General features: G+C 38.6%; 1 protein-coding gene and 1 non-coding gene across 3 annotated transcripts in view; both read left to right on the forward strand.

Moving 5' to 3' along the window:
- Positions 1-23,357, forward strand: part of DLG2 (discs large MAGUK scaffold protein 2) — a 1,867,373-nt gene that overhangs the window by 815,541 nt on the left and 1,028,475 nt on the right. The window lies entirely within an intron of this gene.
- On the forward strand, positions 18,912-19,037 carry LOC131409203 (U6atac minor spliceosomal RNA). The gene has a single exon (XR_009220882.1). It is a non-coding gene; the product is annotated as a U6atac minor spliceosomal RNA (small nuclear RNA).

A 23,357-nucleotide genomic window follows, 5' to 3' on the forward strand; every position in this document is an offset into this window, starting at 1 on the left:
TCAGGTCTTGGCACGCAGTAAATACTGAATTATTAAGTGGTGATAAATTTCCACTAAAAAGCACACATTATAGAAATTAACATTTTAATGACACTATAGTTTTAAGGCACATTTTACAAATATATCATATTTATAATTCCTAGTGAGGTAGGCATCAGTTGTATTTCAATTTTCTGTGAGAAGAAACTGAGGTGCAGAGGATAAAGTGACTCCCATGGACATATGCAGCTTAAGTCAGAGGTGGAACCGAGGACTCCAGGCTTTGAATCTGATCCTCTCTCCAAATTAAATTGCTACATTTGTGGATGTAATTTATTCTCCTCTATTCTAAAAGGTAAATGCTTCTGATGCTTTCAGAAGAAAATAATAACACCATTCATTGTTATTCAAGGGCCCTCAAGCAAGGAAACCATCTCATAACATGTCTAGAACATACAGGAAAAAAATACTACCTACAAGGGCATAATTACAAACAAGGATTGTGTGTTGGTATTGTTTTCTATGCACAGAAAATCTAAGTGGCTTTACCTGTAGTATGTTAAGTGAGGAGTATATATGGTAACAAAGTTATAAAACTTTGTTTTATGATCCATCTGCAGACCCTGGGAAATGTTGTAGACTAACTTTAATTAATCATCACTGCTTGAATTGATTTAGATCCTCCTACTCCCACATTAAACTGTAATGTAGTCTTTATAAAAATGTACAACTTAGATGTTAATTTGAGTCCTTCAGGCCAAAGAGTTTATTTATAACATGCGGTGAAACATTTTATGGGCCCAATTGCAATTAAATCATAAATTCAGGAAGTAGGAGAAAGAAACAGGCCTACTCAGTCACCTTGCCCTTGTCAGAAGGAATAAGATCTGCATCTGTGGTATATTTCCCAATGCTTGGGTCAATGTGTATATTTATATATCTCTTCATATTCAATGCTGCTGATGAAAATGGCTTTCATGTGAAAAAGCATAGATCAAAAGGCTGGTGTGGGATGTAGATTTTCCCTCTCTTACAACATGTTCCATCATAGTCCAGTTCAAAGCTAGGAGTGTTTTCTTTAAGCCTCAAAAAGAGCAGCCCTCTGCCTAGCTGCCTCAGATCATAGTATTTCTACTCTGGGTCAGGTTGGTCTGCCCATCATATTACTTCCTTATTAATACTTCAGAGAGTTATCAGACCAAGCCTCAGGATGTCATCTGGAGATAATACATACTCAATATAATGATCAAGTGTGTGAAAATAGCACAGACCACAGCACCATGGGTATTTAGCCAGAGCAAATGGGGTGTCAAGGTGCCCAGTGAAATATTGGAGCTGTCAATGTCAAGTCCAGGAAACTGGAAACCTAGAGGAATGGTGTGTGGTAAAGAATTTAATCTTATCAAAAGAGAGATCCAGCCTTTGCCCTCAGTTCCTGGAAGTTAATCTCTAGGTCCTTGGAATATTATGTCTGATAGGAACACTTTTGTTCGCCTGGGGGCTTTGGCTATTTTAAAGTCTAGCAATGTGATTCATGATAAGGATTTTGGGCCATCTGTTACCAATTTCGCCTCTGAAAGGGCTGGAGAATAAAGATCAGTCATGTGGGTAGTATGTGATTGAGCCCTAATAAAAACTCTGAGCACTGAGGCTCAAATGAGCTTCCCTCATTGGCAATACTCCGTGCATATTGTCACACATCAGTGTCACACATCCATGAGGAGAAGACAACAAAAGCTCCATGTTTGGTACCTTTTCTGGACTCTGCCTGATGGACTTCTTTCCTTGGCTAATTTTAATCTCTATCCTTTCCCCGTAATAAACCAAAATTGTAAATATATCAGCTTTCAGTGAGTTCTGTGAGTCCTTCTAATGAATTATCTAAACTGAAGGTCGTTTTGGGAACCCTCCAAACTGACAATTGGTGTTATAAGGGAGGATGCTTTTCTGTGGAGTGTGTGCCCTCTAAAACCTCATAGTTGGCCTAAATGCTTCGCAGATGCATTGTTGAAAACCAATGTCCAGAGGAGAAGTCCAAGAACCAGAAACTGGGAAAAGGAAGGAGGGACAGTCATAAGCTAATTTAGTTGATTTCACATTTTGTATTTCTCAGATCTGTGAGATCTGTGTGTATGTGTTCCTTGCTTCACACTTTCACAAAAGCACTGTCCAACCCCAAAGGGCGGATAGAGCCTCTAGTAATGGGCATATCTAGATATCTAGAAACCTTCAAGATATGTTGCATTCAGCCGTTTATTGGTAGCCAAGAGTTACACTAAAAGGATGGCATTCCAGTCCAGACCTAAAATAAACTGAAAGGGAGTCTTGGAAAGGCTTTATAAGATATCCAATGGAGGTTGCTCCTCAACCTCCATGCAAATTACAGAGCCCATACCTTATGCCTAAGATCCAGGGACAGACAGGACTTCAAACAAACTAGGGCTTATAAAAGCAAGACAAAATCCACTCTGAAGACATAAGAATATATTGAAGCTACTCATAAGTTGACTTGATATTTGTGTCAGTTAGAATTAAATTTGCCTGTGAGAGACAGAAAACTTGAAATAAAAGAAAGAAGTTTCTTTCTCTTTCTTGTAAATGAAACCTAGAAATAAGTAGTCCAATCAAGGATGACAGCAACATGATCATCAGGGACCCAGTATCCGTCTATCTTGTTCTTCAAGCAATCTCAACACAAGAAATCTATCTCCTACACAAGTTGACAGTTCAAGATTCAGCCATCATGTCTAAATTCCATCCTGTAGGAAGGAGGAAGAATGGAAGAAAGAAGAAGGGTGAAGAAGCTACTCACCTCCCATTTAGGTATAGTTTCCATACAGAACAAGTCTACTTAAATTGCACTGTCCAGAACTAAGACAAATAGCCATACCTTGCTGCCCAGGAGGCTGAGAAATGTGCCCTTTATTTTAGATGGTTATGTGGCCAGTTCCCAATTAAAAAGTGGGGGACCTTCTAAGGAAGAAGAAATGAATATCTTTGGGAGGACAATTAGCAGCCTCTGCTACAATCCTGGGTCAATGGACAACCTCATTAAAGTTTGAGCTTGTAATTGTATGCTCAAAATTTGTTGAGCCTACAGTTGAGCTTAGCCTGACGTATAGACCATGTGACTGCTCTCATAGGAAGAGTGCTACAGGAGCAGGGAGCCAGGCTGGTCACTGCTGTGGCTGTGGCTCTTTCCTCCCTCTGTGGTTCCTTACAATATTTCTGTCTGCAGTCGTTCCATCATAGCCTACTGCTTGCCATTGCTTGGTTATCCCACATGTTGTTAAGTGAGCTCAGCAAGCTTCAGTGCTCTGAATCATTCCTGGGGTACACTTTCTTGCCATTAGGTTAAAATGTACATTTTATTGAGTTGAAGTTTCATTGGTAAAGGGACTAGCACATTTACTTGAGTCAGTCAAACCTGATTTTGAACGTCTGCTTTAGCCTTTACTAGCCACATGACCCTGGGAAAGAGTCTTAATCTCTCTGGCTTTCAGTTTTGTCCTATGTAAAATGGGCACAATGATACCTACTTTCAGAATAGTTGTTAAGATTAGAAATAAAGACAATATCTGACCCAGAGTTGATGCTCAATAAGTAGCAATTATTACAAACAAAACTATTAGCTTAGACTGATCTTGACGTGATAAACATAGACATAGACTCCTGTAGGGGGAGATATTAAAATGTTCAAGTGCCTACTATGCTCTGGATATTTTTAATGCATTTTATCCAATCCCTACAACAATTTTTTTTTAATGTAAACTTCTATTTTTAAAATTTTTTTTTTTTTTCCCCCAAAGCCCCAGTAGATAGTTGTATGTCATAGCTGCACATCCTCCTAGTTGCTGTATGTGGGACGCAGCCTCAGCATGGCCGGAGAAGCGGTGCGTCGGTGCGCGCCCGGGATCCGAACCCGGGCCGCCAGCAGTGGAGCACGCGCACTTAACCGCTAAGCCACGGGGCCGGCCCCTACAACAATTTTTAAGGGAGTTAATCTTATTTCCACTTAAGAGATGAGGATACCAAAGGTCTAATAATTTTGTAATTTTCCCAAAGTCACTTCATTAGTGCTAGAACCAAGATTGGCACCCAGGTCCGTCTGGTTTCGTTATGCTTTAGACTGTTTAAATTCAATGATCCTATTTCACAATTAAGGAAATGGGGCACAGTAAAGTCAAGAGACGTTTCCATGATCCCAAATATAGCTCGGAGCAGAATATCTGCTCATCTAGCCCAGAGTTTCTCTCTCTTCCCTGCTATACTGTATTTAACTTATATTTCTTTTCCACCACTTTTGGCTATATTCTTAGTATGATTAAGTTTTCTGTTTTTCTGAACTTTCAACGTTTTGTTGATTCACATTTTTTAGGTACTGATTGACCTTTTTAGCAAGCAGACCTATATGCTGTTATGGTGATTTTTATTCTCTTCCTTGGTTTGAGCAAGTCTAATGGATGCCTTTGCTGAGAATTGAACAGATATTGGATCTATTTCCAGACAATTTAGGAGGATTGGACTGGTAATACACATGGAGGAGTTTCTTTCCCCTGACAGATGAATTGGAACTGAATGTATCATGATTCTAACCGTCGATGTGTGCCATATGGAACAACAATCCTCTCTTTGTAGGACAGCATTTCTCTCCATGCAGAGGTTGTATGCCAGAGTGAGATTTGTTGTTAACAGTGTCTGTATGGTCTTCTTGCCTTCTTGTGCATGGTGAAAATTGACCTGAAGTAACAAGTTTTTTCTTTGTCTGTTATCAAGTCATGAATAAATTAGTCTGCTTTCTACTCTAAGGCCCAGATCAATATTCTGCTGGAATGTTGATTGTTTTAGTGAATGGAAATGAACTGGCAAAATGCCAACCAGAAGATTTGAGCAATAGCAAATGAAACATTTGCATGGGTGGTTGAAAAGGCCCCCTGAGTAGTATTTGCATAGGTTCTTGACATTTACAAGTATTTTCATGTACACCTAATTCTCACAACTACCCTGTAAAGGAAACAAAATAGATTTTTGTCATCATTTTGAAGATGAGGATAAAAAGGATAGAGAGATTGTGACTTGCCCAAGGTCACATAATGAAATGACAATACTGCGAGTCACATCCAGATCTTTCGGCTCCAAACTCTGCTGCTTTGTCTTCTGGGCATCTCCGTCTCACCAAACCTGGGCCCTTTCCTCCAAATATTCCTTTTCTCTGTGGCTTAGTATTTTTTGGTTGAGACATAGCATGCAGTGGCCTGTGAACTTTATTTTCTGCTCTGTTCCCTAGTAAAACATTCAAGATAACAGAAAATTTCAACTCTTGGCTCAAAGGAGGCTGAGGACTATTTGTGCCATTGGATTAATAGTCTCCTCCTCACATAGAACCCCCAAGTAGGCTACGTGACATTAAAATGTATGGAGTCAAAACATTTGTATTCTCCTGAGGCTTTTGCTACTCATTGTAGAAACTAAGTAACCCTGGATCGTAGGTCAGTGTTCTACTTATGTTTCCATTTTGTATAAGACATGAGATGACATGAGACGCAGTGGAGTGGGAGGGAATAGAATGGGTAAAGTCACGCTGCAAATCTCTCAATAGTAGTTACAATGCACAGGGCAGATCAGAGCCTTTCTTATATCAAAGATAGATGGCTGGCCAGCATTTCAATTTTTCTGGGGAGTAAGTCTTTTAGCATGCATTCTTCTCCTATCCATGTCACAAACAGAACTTCAATTAAGAGAAAGAGAAATTCAGAAAGGCTCTGAAACTTTAGATATGTTTCTGCTTTTTTAAGGACTTGGAACAGGAAAAACCTTGAGCTTTTTCAAAGCTCCATCAGGTAAGGAGACAGGTGATCTGCTAAGGGAAATGGGAAGGAAGAGAGACCTGGGAAGTCTGCTAGAGCCAGACCTACCTGAGAGTCCCAAGTAGAAGGGTGGCAGCGAACTTCTTCCTCTGCACTTCATGCCAGCAGACACTCTTGTAGTAAGGGAACAGATGTGATGAAGCAAAAGGTTGATGCCAGGTGGCTTTTGATCCAACAAACATTTCCTTTGTGCCAAGTACAAAAATAGGCAAGATCCAGGCTCTGACCTTGGACTCACCAGCCAGCAAGAGAGGGAAGCAAATAAATATTACAAAACAAAACAGCAAGTCCTTTTGTAGAGGTAAGAATAATGGTAAGAATGATCAGACCTATTAAATGGTGACTGTGGATCCTGTTGATTCTGTACATTCATTATTTGATTAGATTCTTCTAATGATCCTACGAGGCAGATCCTATTTTATTACCAATTACAGGTGAGGGACTAAAGGTCAGAGAGGTTAAGTAAGTCAGCAAATGTTGCACAGCTAGCAAGTGAAAAATAGCCCCCCTGCCCCCTGGAAAGTGATCTATGGTAGGCTTTTCTCGATTCTTTAGGCAAACAAATATTTATGAATATCCAGTTATGCTTTAGATACTGTTTGTAATCTAACGATGATGATCCATAATCCCTGCCCTTGAAGAGTTCATAGTAAATGAGGAGGAATTAGACAGATGTGATGGTCCCCGAGATTCGATGTGAAGTGAAATGAGATGAGGGTCACAGAAAACTTCACTTCAAGGGCTATGGGGGTTAAAAAGAAGTTCCCAGGGGAACTGGTGGTGATAGTGGTACAGAGAAAGCTTTTGGATCTCCAGAAGAGAGGGTCTACAGGTTCATGTTATGGTTGTGGATCCAGTATAATGTGTTTCTGGAGCTACAAGGCACCACTTCATATTCTATAAAGAAATCATTCAGATTTATACACAGAGCCCTCTGCAAACAGAACAGCTGAGTTATAATTAATACTGGATGTGCATAACGAACATAAGGCTAGAGATCTGTCTGTAGGGATGTCTCAGAATCCTACAGAATGATCCAGGTGCAAAAATGTCTCTCCTAAGAAGTGCTATAGAGAGGCAATAAGCTACTGATTCCCCCGTTCTCTCCCCCAACTGTGCCCCACCCTGTTATTGCATCCAAGAGCCAAAAGAATACCCAATGCAGAGAGGAGTAGGAGACATTTTCCTGACACCCAAGTGGAAACATGCACTGTAATGTTCCATGAATTAGAAGGACTTGAAAATATCCTGGTGGAATTATAACTAAGGGGGAAGATAGTCTCCCTTGAAGTCATAATATATTTGCTTCTGGCACCATAGTGCAAAAGGAGCATTCACAAATAGGAGCTGGCCCAAGTGAAGACAGTCAGGCTGGTCATGTAAGAGACAGTCTAAGGAAGTGGGCATGTTTACCTAAAGGAGAGAAAATGGTGAAGTAATAGGGGAATCATTGGTGGATGTGGAAGTAAAAAGATGGATTACTGGCTTCAAATAACTGACTTGTTCTGTTGATTCCAGAGATTGCAAGCAGACAGTATAAGTTACCAAAGGGCTCATTTCAATTTACTATAAGATAGATCTTTTAGGAAGAGCCTTTAGTTAAAAATGAAACTGCTCTGGATTTCCTTTTACATGTTTCAGGTCTGGAATCATGTCAGCTTTGCTTATTGAAAATCTAAGGTTGGATTCTATTATAGCTCGTCATTATTCTGCACTATCTGGTAAAGCACACTGACTCTCAATTCAGACTGCCTGGATTTATATCCAGGTTCTTCCACTTGATAACTCTGTGACATTGGGTGATATATTAAGCTTCAGTTTCCTTACCTGTAAAATGGAGCTAATAATAATAAATATAGGATCATTAAAATGTTTAAATAAAATGATGCCTATATTTGGTTCGTTATATTCGGTAAGTACTAAAAAATGATTACTATTATTTTTATTGGTGTGTCTATTGAAAAGAACCACAACAGTTAAACTGTACCTATTTTTTCTTAGAAAACCTTCACTTTTTCCTGTTGTAATCCAGTATTTGTGTAATTCTGGATGTATTAACTCTGTTAAGGAGGGAGGACTCAAACGACAGCCTTTATGCCAAGACGTTCAGTAAAGCCCAGATCCAGAAAACCCTTCAGTGCTCATAGGAAGATGTCTGGGTCAAAAGACAAAAGTGGAAACTTCCAAAGCCATTCTGATGGCAAAAGTCACTCCTCTTCTATCTCATGGTAAATCTCACACTATTTGAGATGGTCACAGGTGGTTGGAATCTGAAATCAGACAGAGCTGTTGGTATCAGATAAGAGACCATGACATGTAGGTTCTTATACTGATATGATGGAAACTGAAACTGGTAAGGCATTGGGATTTTTTTTAGTGGTAAAAAGGGTTTTTGTGACTTACATAAGCTGTGGGAAAAATAATCTTGTGAGCTGGACTGAAGACATTTGTAACCTTGCTCCCATGATCCTGGAAGGCACCATGAAAGCTGAAAACTCTGTAAGCCAATCCAGCCTCTAATTTTTTCATATGTCTTAAGACCCCAAAGAGTCATGAGTATATAGTTTTCTTTTTCTTTCTTTTTTTTTTTTTTTTTGGTGAGGAAGATTAGCCCAGAGCTAACATCCATTGCCAATCTTCCTCTTTTTGCTGAGGAAGATTGGCCCTGGGCTAACATCTGTGCCCATCTTCCTCTACTTTATATGTGGGACGCCTGCCACAGCATGGCTTGATAAGTGGTGCATAGGTCTGCACCTGGGGTCTGAACCCACGAACCCTGGGCTGCCAAAGTGGAGCATGCAAACTTAACCACTACACCACTGGGCTGGCTCCCGAATACATAGGTTTTAATGCCAGTAACAGTGTAGTGGTCATAATTATTGGAAGGTAGAGGAAGTACATTGGGAGATCAAGAATATCCCTGTAAATATGTGAGCAGAGACTGGATTAATATATGGCAGGAAAGTTTTAGAGAGAAGACAGGAAAAAGGTAGGTTAGCCTAGAAGAATGATGGCCAGATAATTATGAAGGAAGTGATAAAACGTTAGTAAAAAGCCCCAAAGCTTCCAATATATGAGGAAATTTCCTGTGTTCCTGGAAGAATAAATATTGTAAACCTGTCACCTCTTTCCAAAGTGAATCATAGGTTTAATCCAAACCCAAATAAAACATTTATGTGTCTGTGTATTTGTTTCTTTCTGTTTCTTGATGTTTATAATAGTCCAATAATAGATAATGACAGAAGAATGGGAGATATATGAGAGTTATTGAATAAATAGATTCAACAATGATTGATTATTGACTGGATATGTGAGCTCAGGGAGGGAATCTAGAATAATGTGTATGGTTCTGTCTTAGGAAATTAGTTTGATCACTGTGGCTTTTCACTGTCACAGGCAAAACAGGAGAACAAGTTTGAAGAGGAAGGTGATGAAATCAGCTTTTGATATTTGAAATCAAATTGTCTGTGAAATGTTCAAGGGAAGATATTTTAGAAAGCTATGGGATATGAAGATCTACAGCCAAGAAGATAGGTCTAGACTAGATTTATTAGACAACATCAGCACATGAAAGTCATAGTTGAAACAATAGGTATGGATATAATTACTTGGGGAGAAGCTATAGACCAAGAGAAGAGGACCGAGTCCTGAGAATACCCAGCATTTAAGAAGAGGATAGAGGAAGAGGATGCCTTCGAGAAGACTGAGAAACAGCAGCCAGAGAGGCAGAGGCTTAACTGGAAGGAAATGGTACCATGAAAATGAAGGCATTCAGAAGGAGAAAGAAGTCAACAAAGTCAAGTAGCTCAGAAAGTTCAAGTAAGATCATGTTGACTTTCAAGCAAATTGGTACAACCTTTTTAGAGGGCATTTTGATAGTATCTATCACTTTTCATAAAGCATGGACCTTTTGATTAAGTAATTCCATTTCTAGGAATTTATGATGCAAATATACTTCCACAAGTGCACAAAACATATCTATAAGAAACTTTGTTGCACCATTTTTTTGTAGTAGCAAAAACTGAAAACAACTTAAATGCCTATTAATATGTGACTGATTAAATACATTAGGGTATATCTACACAATAGAATATAATGAAGCTATTAAACAATGAGATCAGTATGTACTTATGGGGAAAGCCTCTGAAGCACATTATTAGAAAAATAAAATTAAAATATAGGAGACTATGAATAGCAGTTTAGTGAGAGATTAAGCAAGCAGGAGCCTAGCTTCTTGACTTCAAACTCCAGATCTGCTACTTACTAGTTATAGAATAGTGGGCAGTTTCTGAATTTCTCTATGCCTCTCCTATAATTCTTTGCTTTGGATGAACACTCCATTTGGCCCATGTTTTGCTGAACATTTTAACTCTAATAATGTTCTCAATTCAGTAATTAAAATGTCCAGTTTCTCAATAATAGTCTCAATTCAGTAATTAAAATGTCCAGTCTAATGCAGGAATTCCCACATCCCCGATACCTACAACAAAGGAGAGAGAAGGTTCTTTTGCGTTTGGTAATTAGAAGTCATTGGCCGTCTCCACCAGGTGGCTTCAGTGGAGTAATGAGACAGAGCCTAACTCCAGTGGGAGAAGGAAGGAGTGAGAGGTGTGGAAGGGATTGAGCAGGTGTAAGCAGACTTTTGGAGCAGAGAGGGAAAAGTTAAAATAAAAGAAATATGTATTTAAAGAAATGAGGTTACTGAGAAGGTGAGAAAGGATGGATGGGATTCTCAGCTCAGGGGTACATTACTTTTGGAATAGAAGCTGCGGGAATACACACGTCTAGAGCCGCCGCATAGGGAAAATCAACTGGAAGCTAAGAGAATTCCTGCTCTTATTTTCTCCCTACAGGAGAGAGGAGATGTTAGGAACTCAAAGAGTATGGTGGTGGTCAGGACAGTCTCTGAAAGAAAATGGGAAAGGAGACTAGGATTTCTGAGCAGCTTTCAGAGCAGGTCTGAGTTGGAGATCAGAGGTTTATGGAAGCACCAAATCTGTATGGCTCTGTGATTTTCTCTTGAAGCCTCAGAAGCAGGGTTTCATGCATAGAGCATGCCTTCGAGGCCATGCTGCAGGGTGTCTCGGAGGAACCCCAACACCAAAAGGGCCAAAGACAAGGTCTGCCCCTCCTCACTATTTTGCTGCAGGCTAGCTGCAGTAGGCAGCAAAATCAATCAAAGAGGAGAATATTTTGTATAACTTCCCTCTTAAAAAAGCAGCACCTTGATTTCCCTGTTTAAAAACATAATACAAAGCACTGACTAGCTCAACAAATCATAGCCACTGTGAACGACTTTATGCATTAGCACCTAATTCATCAACACACTGAATTCACACACTTGGGTTTCTTTATTTAATACATGAAGTTCTCACCACCCTATTCATTATATTGCCTTTCTCCTTCACTTCTAATGTCTACCTCTTAGGACTTTATTCTATAGGATGTTGTGTTGGTACCATTATCAAAAATGAATATTTTCTGTTGAGTATCACAATTCATTTTGATGCTTTATTATAACCATTTTTGAAAGTAGGATATTTGTACATTGTGACACTCTATAAAGAAACAGTTACTAGGGAATTAGGAGAATGCAGAATATTTCTTTCATCAGAGAATCCTTAACAGTCATACTCAAGAGCTCAAACATTTGTGGAACTCTGGAATACATGGCATTACTCAAGATTCAGGGAAGAAAACAAAGAACAAAACCTGCAAAGAAAAACGGTCCAGATGCAAAGCTTATATAAGTTGAGAATTTTGAAGTTCCAAGCCTGAATCATTGGAGGAGATATCAAAGAAAACCCTAAGTGTCTTTTTGTAAACATTTATGTTTTATTAACTTTGGTTACTTCAGAAAATATAATAATTTATTCATAGGAAATCATAATTACCCAGAAGTGAGGCTGTGTGGTATAATAGAGAGAGAAATGAAACAAAATAAAATGGAAGTCAGGAAGCTAGTCTTGGCCTGGGATTTCAATTCCTCATATGCATTTCATTTCCTTGGGCCTCTGTTTTAGACTGAAGAACTGGCATTTATTCTGAATCCATTCACCTATGGCACAAACACTCTTGAATACGTGTGCCCTTTATACTGATAGCAAAATAAGACCCTGGTAACCAAGGTAACAGACCCAGCTGTTCTATTAGTAAAGAGTGTGACTAATCCATCTCTAAGGTCTCTTTTAGTCCTAACATGCATATCGTTCTATGTTCTCAAGGTGGTTATAATTGAAAGGGCCAAGTAGGATAACCAAAGTAGAAGAGCACAGGTTTGGGCAACAGTAAGATCTTGTTCACAATCTAGTTTGTATTCTTCCCAGCTCTGTTACCTTGGGTATATTACCTAAACTTTCTGGGCATCATTTTCTTCATCTGTGAGACACTAATAACTTCTACTCTATGGAATTGTTGTGAGGATGAAGTAATGCATGTCGAGCACTAAGCACCATAACCATCACATAGTAGAGGCCCAATAAATGGTATAGATTATTAATATAAATTAATATCCATACAACTAGAAAGGTGCAAAGGTACATGTACTCTTTACTGCATGTGGGAACATTTCACTGTATATTCACACCCAATTTGGGTAATAAAATGCTAGCAAGTCTAGTGGTTGGTTCCTTTTGTGCCCCAAATACTGTTCACACCTCTACAACAGAGGTTATCATGCTAAATTATGTTGTTTATTTGTTTGTGTCACAGAGTAGATTTCAGCTCTCTCCTGCAAGTCATCTAAGGCGATTTAAGGAGCCACATAATAGGTTCTCAAGGAGATTATGATTGAATGGCTGCTTGACATCCTGTAGGTGTTTAATAGAGTTGTTTTTAAATGAAAGAGTACAACAATGGATGAATAGATTAATGGCATTAGTCTTGGAAATTTTCTCTTTACACAGGACAAAATTTTTACTATTAAACTTAATTTTCAAAACATTTCTACCCCACCGATCTATTGCAAATGCCTGGATAAGAATAATTGTAGTTTGACATGCTTAGGATTTGGTTAATGCTAATCTTTGTTTTATGGATTTTCTTGAGTAAATTACAACCAAATATGTAGTACCACCTATTTCATAAGAAATATTAATTTGGTGGTGATTGTAGATGTAGATCTAGAGGAGGCAACATTGTCATCATTTATTTATGTACATGTGTGTGAAGAATTGTTCTGACGCAAACATTCTCTTCTGCTATTCTTCAACTGGCAGAACTGTATTTACCTTTCCAGGTATAGTTAAAATGTGTTTCCTATTTGAAGACTTTTTGAATTCATTCAGGCAGAACTAATTGCTCCTTTCTTTGTGCTTTTATAGCTCTTTTTATGCCATTAATACATACAACATTTATTATATATGTTATATATAGTAGATATAAATTATATATTAATAATATATGATATAAATGTCTCTGTTGTTGTTGTTGTTACGGAGTCAATTCTAACTCCTAGTGACCCTGTGCACAGCAGAATGGAACACTGCCTGGTCTTTTTGAGCTGTCTTCTCACCTTCTGGTGCTATATCAGACAATGCTCTGCTGCTATTCGTGCGGTTTTCATGGACGATGTTTTTAGAAGTGGGTGACTAGGTCTGTCTTCCTAGTCTGTCTTAGTCTGGAAGCTCTGCTGAAAACTGTCCACCATGGGTAACCCTGCTGGTATCTGAAACATTGGTGACATAACTTTCAGCATGACAGCAACATGCAGCCACCGCAGCATGACAACCGACAGATGGGTGGTGTAGTTCCCTGACTGGAAATGAAACCCAGGCCATGGCTGTGAGAGCGTCAAATCTTAACCAGTAGACCACTAGGGCTACAAGTGTCTCTAGAATTTATAAATTTGTATTGTTTGTTTAATATTGATCTGTCTCATTCTCTTTCTCAATACCTACACACATAGGTCACACACAAAGACATACACCATGAGCCCCTCAATGACAGAGACTGTGCCTCGGTTATAACTTATGCTGCTAATGTGTGAAGAAAGGATGCCTTCTCATTAGACATCTGCTAGATAATATTTTACATCTCAGGGCCTAGCATAGAGCTTATTACATATACATTTAGTAAGAGTCTGATGATTTTAATTAAATGTAATCCTCTGTATATAGTACTCAGCAGGGATTGACTAATAGATTTATTTTTAGTTTTCTTTTATTTGAATGTAAAATCCTATGCTCTGAGGTTTTTGTTTTGTTGTTTTTAAACTAAAATTGACCTTCCAGGCCACTGGTTTCTAGAATAGGGGTTTATATATTATAAAGCACTGGATTCTGGTTGTTTCTGTCAGACTGAAGCATCCAAGTGGTTTATGCTGTGTCTGTCTCCTGGGTAATGAGAAGTCTGCAGAAGTTGTTCTGGCCCCCTGCCTGGTCCTGACAAAGATATCAAGTAAACTCCAAAGAATTAAGATCCAAAGAAGCTGCTTCCTTTGCTTACCCACAGACACTGTCTTAATTGCCAACTTCTATAAACAACTGGCATCCTTTATTTGTGCTTGGTTCAAATGCTTTTGACAAATCCCCTTTTCCATTTACAGCCACAGAGATGGTCGAACCCTTTTAGTGTCCAGTGATCTATACTGAGTTATTTGCATTTAAAGAACCTGGTTTTTAGGGGGAAGGGGTTGTGTTTTTCCATTTACTATGTGCATGGATTACCTGCAGCCACAGAGGTTCTTGCTAACCACCGCAAGCCTGTGATGCTTTGAGAATAGCATCCCCTTGCCCCACCTCCTGGGGATTTTTATGGACTACACCTTTGTTCTCCACAGAAAACAAGAAGATAAAAAACCAAAAACAACAACAAAGCTTTAGAGATTTCAAAGCTGGCACTCTTGAAATTTTCAGGAAGCTGTCTCACACCATTGTCTTTGTGGAAGAAATATGGCAAATTGTCATATCACGTATTTTTCACTGAGTCAGACTGAATGCTGGGAGCCAGATTTCCTATGTCCATCCCAGTGGTGGAGATGCCCCCACTGGCGACATGCTCCACTGGAGCACATGCAATTAGTAAAATAAAGTATGGGAAACATTCACCCAACGTTCACCATTTTATGCAAAGACGTTACTAAAGATACTGTGGATATTCTCTTTCTGACTTATCTTTGTGTAAGAAGGGAACCCTTCTCAAACTCTAGGAAGAAGGGAGGTACAATCTGCTCCTAAGGCTTTGGGCAAAAATAACGAATCTTCATTTAGGTCCTATTATGTACCAGGTTTTGATAGTTATTTAACATGTATTATTTCATTTAACCCTTAGAAAAACACTAAGAGGTTGATATTATAACCCCCATTTTATTGATGGTACTTTGAGGTTCAGAGAAGTTCAAAAATTTGCCCCAAAACACATAGCTAGTACTAGGGATCAAGGATGTGAACTAAGCCTGTTTGCCCCTAAAGCCTGTTCCCTCTTTCTTGTTCCTGACCCACTTCCTCTTTATCCAGTTTTGAAAGTAGAAATTCCTGAATGGTAAGCTCAAGGTTTTGAAGCTGCTGGGTAAACTTTCCATGCTAGGATATTAACTCTCTTAATGCAACTCTGTAGGGGTGTAGATAATCAAGAATTTGCTGAGGCATGATTTTCCTGTAAATGAAAGCTATGTGTTTCCTTGGCATGGCAGTTTCCAAATTCAAGAGAGGTTATATGTTTTATTTATTTATTTATTTATTTATTTTTGTTTATTGTGGTAACATTGGTTTATAACACTGTATAAATTTCAGGTGTGCATCATTATACTTCTATTTCTGCATGGATTACCTCATGTTCTCATGTTCACCACCCAAATACTAATTACAGTCCATCACCACACACATGTGCCTAATTATCCCCTTGGCCTTCCTCCCTCCCCTCTTCCCCTCTGGTAACCACCAATCCAATCTCTGTCTCTATGTGTTTGTTTGTTGTTGTTATTATCTACTACTTAATGAGTGAGATCATATGGTATTTGACCTTCTCCCTCTGACTTATTTCACTTCGCATAATACCCTCAAAGTCCATCCATGTTGTCACAAATGGCTGGATTTCATCGTTTCTTATGGCTGAGTAGTATTCCATTGTGTATATATACCACATCTTCTTTATCCATTCTTCCCTTGATGGGCACTTAGGTTGCTTCCAAGTCTTGGCTATTGTTAACGCTGCAATGAACACAGGGGTGCATGTATCTTTACGAATTGGTGTTTTCACATTCTTTGGATAGATACCCAGCAGTGGAATAGCTGGATCATATGGTAGTTTTATCCTTAATTTTTTGAGGAATCTCCATACTGTTTTCCATAGTGCCTGCACCAGTTTGCACTCCCGCCAGCAGTGTATGAGAGTTCCCTTCTCTCCACATCCTCTCCAACACTTGTTGTTTCCTGTCTTATTAATTATAGCCATTCTGACGGGCGTGAGGTGATATCTCATTGTAGTTTTGATTTGCATTTCCCTGATAGTTAATGATGTTGAACATCTTTTCATGTGCCTGTTGGCCATCTGTATATCTTCTTTGGAGAAATGTCTGTTCAGGTCTTTAGCCCATTTATTAGCTGGCTTGTTAGTTTGTTTGTTGTTGAGATGCATGAGTTCTTTATATATTTTGGAGATTAAGCCCTTATCAGATGTATGGTTTGCAAATATCTCAAGAGAAGTTATATGTTTTAAAACAGTGGCAAAGTATGAGGGAGGCCCTTGGTGTAGTGATCCAAATCTGCTTTACTTACACCTTTCTCAGGTATCCACATTACCCTGGTTGTTTTGTACCTAGAAAAATGATTTTTTTCTACTCTCTCTATTTTCTTTTCTTGGTCTATTTAAAATATTACTTCATTCCAATAAAACATCTTAGATATGTTTTTGGTACTTTTTCAACCCACATTTTCAAGACACTCCTCTGAAAGAAGACTTTGCTGGACAGGGAAATAAAGGTAATCTTTTACTGCTGGAGGAGGTGAAGGAACCTCTTACCTCTTTCACAGAGAGATGCTCACATGGATATAAAGTTCTTCTTCTGAATCAGGTTGAGTGCCATTCTTGGTAAAGCGGTGGGATAGACTTAGAGTGTGCAGATGGGCCTTCTATAAACCACCCCCTGGCTCCCAGGAAAACTCAGAAATTATTTTCTGAGTCTTAATATAACTGCATCTATACTTGTAGTAGGCCAGTTAATGAGGAAGCTGACACTCAACTTTTAGAAATAGGCAGATTTGTGTTCAAGTTCCCAATCTACCACTTACTAGTTGGGTATCTCTGGGCAAGATATTGACCCTTTGAGCTTATTTGCTCACTTATAAAATGTGGATGATTAGCAAAATTACTGTGGGTGGTTATAAGAATTAGAGGTAACATGTATAAACTACCTGGCATAATGCCTCCACACATTGTAGGACTTTAACACCTGGTTGCCCTTATCATTATTATTCTTGTATTCCCTTATAAGCAGCCTTGCCCATTGGCCCTAAAGATATTTTTTGCTGTTGTACCAAGTGGTGAAGGGAAAGTTGAGAGCCCTGTAAGCCAGTTCTTCTACAGAGAAGTCTTGACCTAAAAAACAATAAAAAAAAAAAAAAAAACAACAAAGTGACCAGTGCTATCAATTGGTTCTCAAGGTGTGTGTGAGACTCCTGCCTTATAACAGATAAGATTCTCCCAGATTCAGACAAACATCCTTCCAGATTTGAGAGAATAGTAATTATATAAAACATTTTTTAGTGTACAATATGATTTCACTAACCTGCATTATGATTTTTCCTGCAAGTGAAATCTATTCAGTCTCTTAGCATTGCAGGTGAGGAAATTAAGGTAACACACCTGGGAAGTATAGAGCCAGGTCATCATCTCTACATCTTATGCTTAAGCTGCTTATATAATGATTATAACTACTCTCTGTTTCTGAGGGAAGAAGTTACAGAAGCTGCATTGGTTGTTTTTGATCTGCAGAGGTTTCCTTTAGAAAGTTACAGCTTCAGTGAATTTACTAAAAAGTCCCAATTCCTGAGCAGGCCTGCCTGGAAAAACTGCTTTTGCAGTCTAACCATCTCCCATCCTGGCCCTCAAGTAAGCAGCACAGCCTCAGAAGTGCTGACTGTGTACCCAGAGATGCACAGAGAATCTACCTGAAAATGTAACAGGTGTATATGTGAGGATGGAAAACAAATCAATTTAACTGTGGCCAGAGCTTGAATAGAGTGGAATTAAGTTTAGAATGCAGGATATTTCACTCTCTTTAACCACCAACTTAGCCTGTCTTCCTGGAGAAAAAAAAATTCTGTAGCATTATTTTAAGTACTCTTCTTCATGCAGATCATTTCTTTGGTTCTTTTTAAATAGCTAAATCAATCTGCAAGTGCTCTCTGGGCTTTCTTGATAGAAAAAGAAAAGACCTTGTCTTTACTTTTCTTTGTATCATTTCTCAGGGCTATTTCAAAGTTGTTCACATTTACCAGTAGTTCAATGTACGTTATGTTTGAAAAAGAGAAACACCGAGTCTCTCTCCCTCATCCCAACCAGGGATGTAAAATTCTCTATGTGGAGTGGAGGACCAGTGATGTCCAGTTATGGATTGCAGGTGGCACAGCAGGCAGGTGCGTGTCCCCTCCCCTGCTTTATTGTTGAGGGACCCTTTCGTTCTTCATCCGGATCTGCTTGCCCTCTTGCTTAAGAGAAAGGCAGGTATTCTCTATTGTTTCCTCATCGTTCACCCAGCACTTTACACACTCTTTGGTACATAGTAGGTACTCAGTATGAAATTTTTTGAATCTATGAATGGTTGTAGAAATTTACTCAAAGTGCGTCTTTTCTTATCCTCTTCTAAAAGTTCTTATTATATTGATACATATTTATTTTGACTTTATACTCCATAAAAATTTATTCCTATGCAATTTAAGTAGGAAAATTTTTTATATGCAAGGTTGTAGGTGTTGGATTTAATTTACTATAAGAATTATTTTTCAGGACTTTGCCACGTTAATTGGTTGAGTGACTACTGTTAATATGAAATTCATTGAAGGAAGTTTAGTAGTAATTTAGGAGTAAATTTTAGTAGTTCAGGTTCCTATAAAAACCTAGAAAAGTGTGTTGTATGAAAGGAGAGAAGGTTAGCACTCCCCTTGACAAGGATGGAAGAGGCCCTCGGGCCTGACAGCACACATACGGTTAAGGTATTGCCAACTACTTTGTGGTATCTAACCATCATTTTTAGAATCAAAAGCAAAAACTTCTCTGGTCACACACATGTGTGAAAATAAGAATAATGGCACTAGAATAAAAGGGAAAAGGATATAAGAAAAAGAAATACCCTAAAAAGGAATCAATCTTTCTTAACACACCCACACATACAATTTTATTCTTTGACAAAAATTGACATTCCTACTTCTCCTAATTGGAATTGGTATTTATTTAACCAACTCTTATGTAGAATTTATTATCTGCAAGTAATGTTCTAAGAATTTTATAAATATTGAACTAATTTAATCCTCATAAGAACCCTACCAGTTAGGTACTGCTATTATGCATAGCAAGATTTAGCTCTTGCTCAAGGTCATCCAGCTAGGAAGAAGTAGAATGGAGCCAGAGTTTCCAACCAGGCAGTCTGGCTCTAGAGCCTTTTAAAATATGCTGCCTCACTGAAGAAGCACCACAGGGGATGCGTCAAGGCTAGGCTAGTGTGCAGGGGTATATCAACCCCGGAGCACTCCAGACTTGCTGACTCCCTCCTGGAAATGAGCAGCTTGTTTCATCGTTAGGCTTTGAGCTAGTTTAGGATGGATTCAGAATCCCACCTCCAAAGATCAAAGCGAAGGGCAACTGAAACGGGCATCTCAGAGAGGAACCAATAGTAGCTAATAATAGCTAACATTTATTGAGTGCTTACTATGACCTGGGCACTACTATGAATACTTTATGTGAATTAACTTATTTCATCCTCAATATAACCTTTAAAAAAAGGTACTATTGTTATCTTCATTTTACCTATGACAAAGCTGAGGCACAGACAGGCTGAATAATTTGCTGAAGAATGGACAGTTGACAGGCAGACTCTGGGGTTCAAATCCAGGGATCCTGGATTCAAGGTCTGTGTTCTTAACCACTACACTATTATGGTCTCAAGGAAAAGAGCCCATAGACTGCGACTCTTAAGACCTCAGCTAGCTCTACCACTTCAGCCTGTTTGTTATTTTGGTTCCCCCACCTGTTTTCCCAGAGAGGAAAGTGATCACAAGTAAAACTCTTAGAACTAAAAGAGCTCATAGACTTATCTTCAGGAGAGTAATAGAATGGGGGATGATGAGGAGACTCCACTGTCAGGCTGGAGAGAAGAGGAAACCCAGGAAGGATGTGTGGTGAGCTCCCTGGGAGAGAGAGATTTACTGAGTCCAGGAAGGAGTTGAATGTATTCAGATGAAAGCAGGTCTGGCTCTGGGGAGAGGCACTGGCATTGAGCAACCAAAGACCCGTTTTAAACCCTGAGTAGCAGAGAGACATTAGCCTAGAAATCCAGGAGCACAGGTTTTAGTGCCAGTAATTAGCCCTATGACTTCACCAGTGCCCTGGAAGTAATTGGTTAAATGCTTCCCATACAATTTAAAACCTTGAGGTCAAGCAAACCTTTATAATAAATATTAACACTGTCAGTGTTATAAGTTAACAACAGCTATTATTTGTTTACAATTTCTTTATAGAAGCTTTAATGATTCCTTGGTTTTACAAAATAAATATGATCAAAAGGTCCCTTTTTAGCCAAAAACAGATATGTGGAACATGCTACAATCATATTGTCATTTTCAAAACATGAAAAAATGTGTTCAGTCCAAGAAAAATCAATGAAACAAAAATTATGGCTAGTTGAATAGTTTCCAAAAATGATACTCTTTCTTAGATTGTATTAAAGTGTTAAAAATGTGCCACTTTTTCCAAATGCTGGGGTCTGGGATGCAGTCATTACCATACCGGTTTATTAAAGGAGGAAGCTCAAACAAATATGAAGAAACTTGTAACATGTGTGATAGAATAATTAAATTAAAAGAGGGCTAAAGACCTAAAGCTGATTATGTTAATGCAGATTATATTAATGCAGATAAAATCTGAGATCACACTGGGTAGTCTCAGATTGTATCAGTGGTCCTCAGGTTGGATATACCTGAGGTAGTAAGGGAAGTCCTTGAGTTATCTTCAATATTGCAGTATAAATATGCTAGTGATAATATCCAATCAAGCCAATGAAGGCATCGGGTTTTGTCTTGGAATTCCGTTAGTGAAGTGTCAATGGTATACTGATCAGAAACTCTAAGCTGCTGAACACACACACACACACATGCGTGCATGCACAAATATGAAAACAAATTAATTATTTCTCAAGATAATAAAAGAAGTCGTATGTTGTGATAAGTTATGGAGTCTGAAATATTTGATTTCTTCTGTCTCTTCTAGTTTATACTGTAGTTCTCTGAATTAATTTAAGCTAAATTTTACAATGGATAAAGTGTGGACATTGGAGCCAGGTAGGTAAAGGGGTTCCTATGCCAGTTCCATCATTTTGCAGCTTTTGACCTTAAGTGATTGTTCATCATAACTTCGAGTCTGAACTTCTTCCCTTACAAAAATGAGGGTGATGCTTATTTTGTCAAGTTGATGTGGGATAGTGCCTGGCATATAGCAGATACACACTAAACGCTGATTCCATTTCTCCTTCCAACTCTGTCACAGGTGCTATTAACAATTGAATTTTAGTGAAAGTAAAATTATCTACTTATATTTCTTTTTCCTCTTTCAACTGGGACCCAGGACACACTTGGACCGTGTAGGAGGTTAAACAAAGATCACAACTGATGTTCTTCATTATATTCTGTCCATTTTTACTACTCTTGTTGAAATTGCTTATTTGTAATCTGGCAAGATGTCAAGACAATGGATCGAACAAGCACATCTAATATTGAATCAAAATGAAAGTGGAGGTTAAAACTGTTAAATCCAAGATGAAATGGGTGAACCAGGCAAAGAGATTTCCATTCCCGCTGTCTAAGGCAAACATAAGGTTGTGAAACCAGACAGAATGTAATGCAGTTAAGAAAGCTACTGATGTCATTACCAGAGGCTAAAAGAGCTTCATATTGGCATGTCTTGAATTTTTTACTTTTTGTAAACCTCACAAAAACTTGGAGTTTTGCTAGGAAATCCTACAGGAATTGAATTTGTACCTGTTACTTGTGTCAGGGGTGCCGTGTTTTGAAGAGGCTGCATTGTAAACCATAAGCTCCACACTAAAAATCATCTTGGGCCATGGACCTCAGATCTAAACCAGAATAAAATCACAGGCGGCAAAGGGAGGTGAGGTGTCTGGAAAGCAGTGTCCGGTACTTTTGCCTTAGGCATTTCTTTGTTCTGAATCTAAACTTCCCTTAACAAGAACAGATGAAGTCATCTTTCTCTGCCTGTTGTCTTCCTTAGATCCCAGGCAGCTGGCCTTACCTCTACAGTGTTGGGTTTTAGTTTCTCAAGCTATTTAATCACCTGCCCTTTCGGAGGTCCCTGTGAATTCACTTCAGTTCCTATGGGCGTTTATCAAGATGCTTCTCTGTGTTAGACCCTATGGGGGATACTGAAAATTCATCTTAGTCCAAGTCATGGCCTGCTCTCAAGTTGCTCCCTGTCTAGCAGCAGAGCCAGGTAATTAAACAGTCATGCAGTTTAATGTGAACTGTGCTATGATAGAGATACAAACCACATATTAGGTTCACAAGAAAGAGTGATCTTAGCCTGAGGGTGTTGGGGACTCTTCATAGCCTCCTTTGTAATCTTTGTGAGGAAAGCTCTTTGTAACATTCTCCAGGTGGCCTTCTCTGACTCCCCTTGTGGCCTGTCCTCTGGCCTTCAAAGCCCAGGAGCTCTCTCCATTTGAGCACTTACCATGCTTCTGTTAATCTTTCCGTTCAAGTGGGCACCCTTTGGAATTAGGAACTAAGCTTTTAATTTCTTCTCTCAGTACCTCAATATAGTAAATGACATAGTTTGTTAATAAATGTTAATTGTATGAATAAATGATGTGACATTTTGAATTTAGACTTACATAATAAGTGTGTCAGATGTGAAAGTACAGAAAAGACATTCTAGCAGAGAAAAATGTTGTTTCCTCTGCCTAGAATAATAAAAACTGTGATTTTTTAGTCTGCTTTTTACCCAGAACTAACAGTAAGAATCTTACAAACTTTATCTCTAAACATCACAACAATTCTGCAAGGTAGATATTATTCTCCACAATTCACAGAGATGGAAACCCGGACTTCTAGGGTTTAAATAACTTGGCAAAGGATGCACAGCTGGTAGGTAGCAGAATCAGAATTTAAACCCTAATTTTCTCAACTGGAATGTCATAGTTATACTATTGTTCAACCCTTAAACTGGTATACATAGAGTATAAATTACAGGCATTAGGATTTGAGGGAGATGGTGGATATTACCAAGCAAAATGAAGTAGCTTACTTTTTTATAGAAAATTCCAGAGTTTATGATGAATTCCATGAT

Source organism: Diceros bicornis, chromosome 7 (assembly GCF_020826845.1).
Source record: "Diceros bicornis minor isolate mBicDic1 chromosome 7, mDicBic1.mat.cur, whole genome shotgun sequence".
Taxonomy (NCBI): Eukaryota; Metazoa; Chordata; class Mammalia; order Perissodactyla; family Rhinocerotidae; genus Diceros; species Diceros bicornis.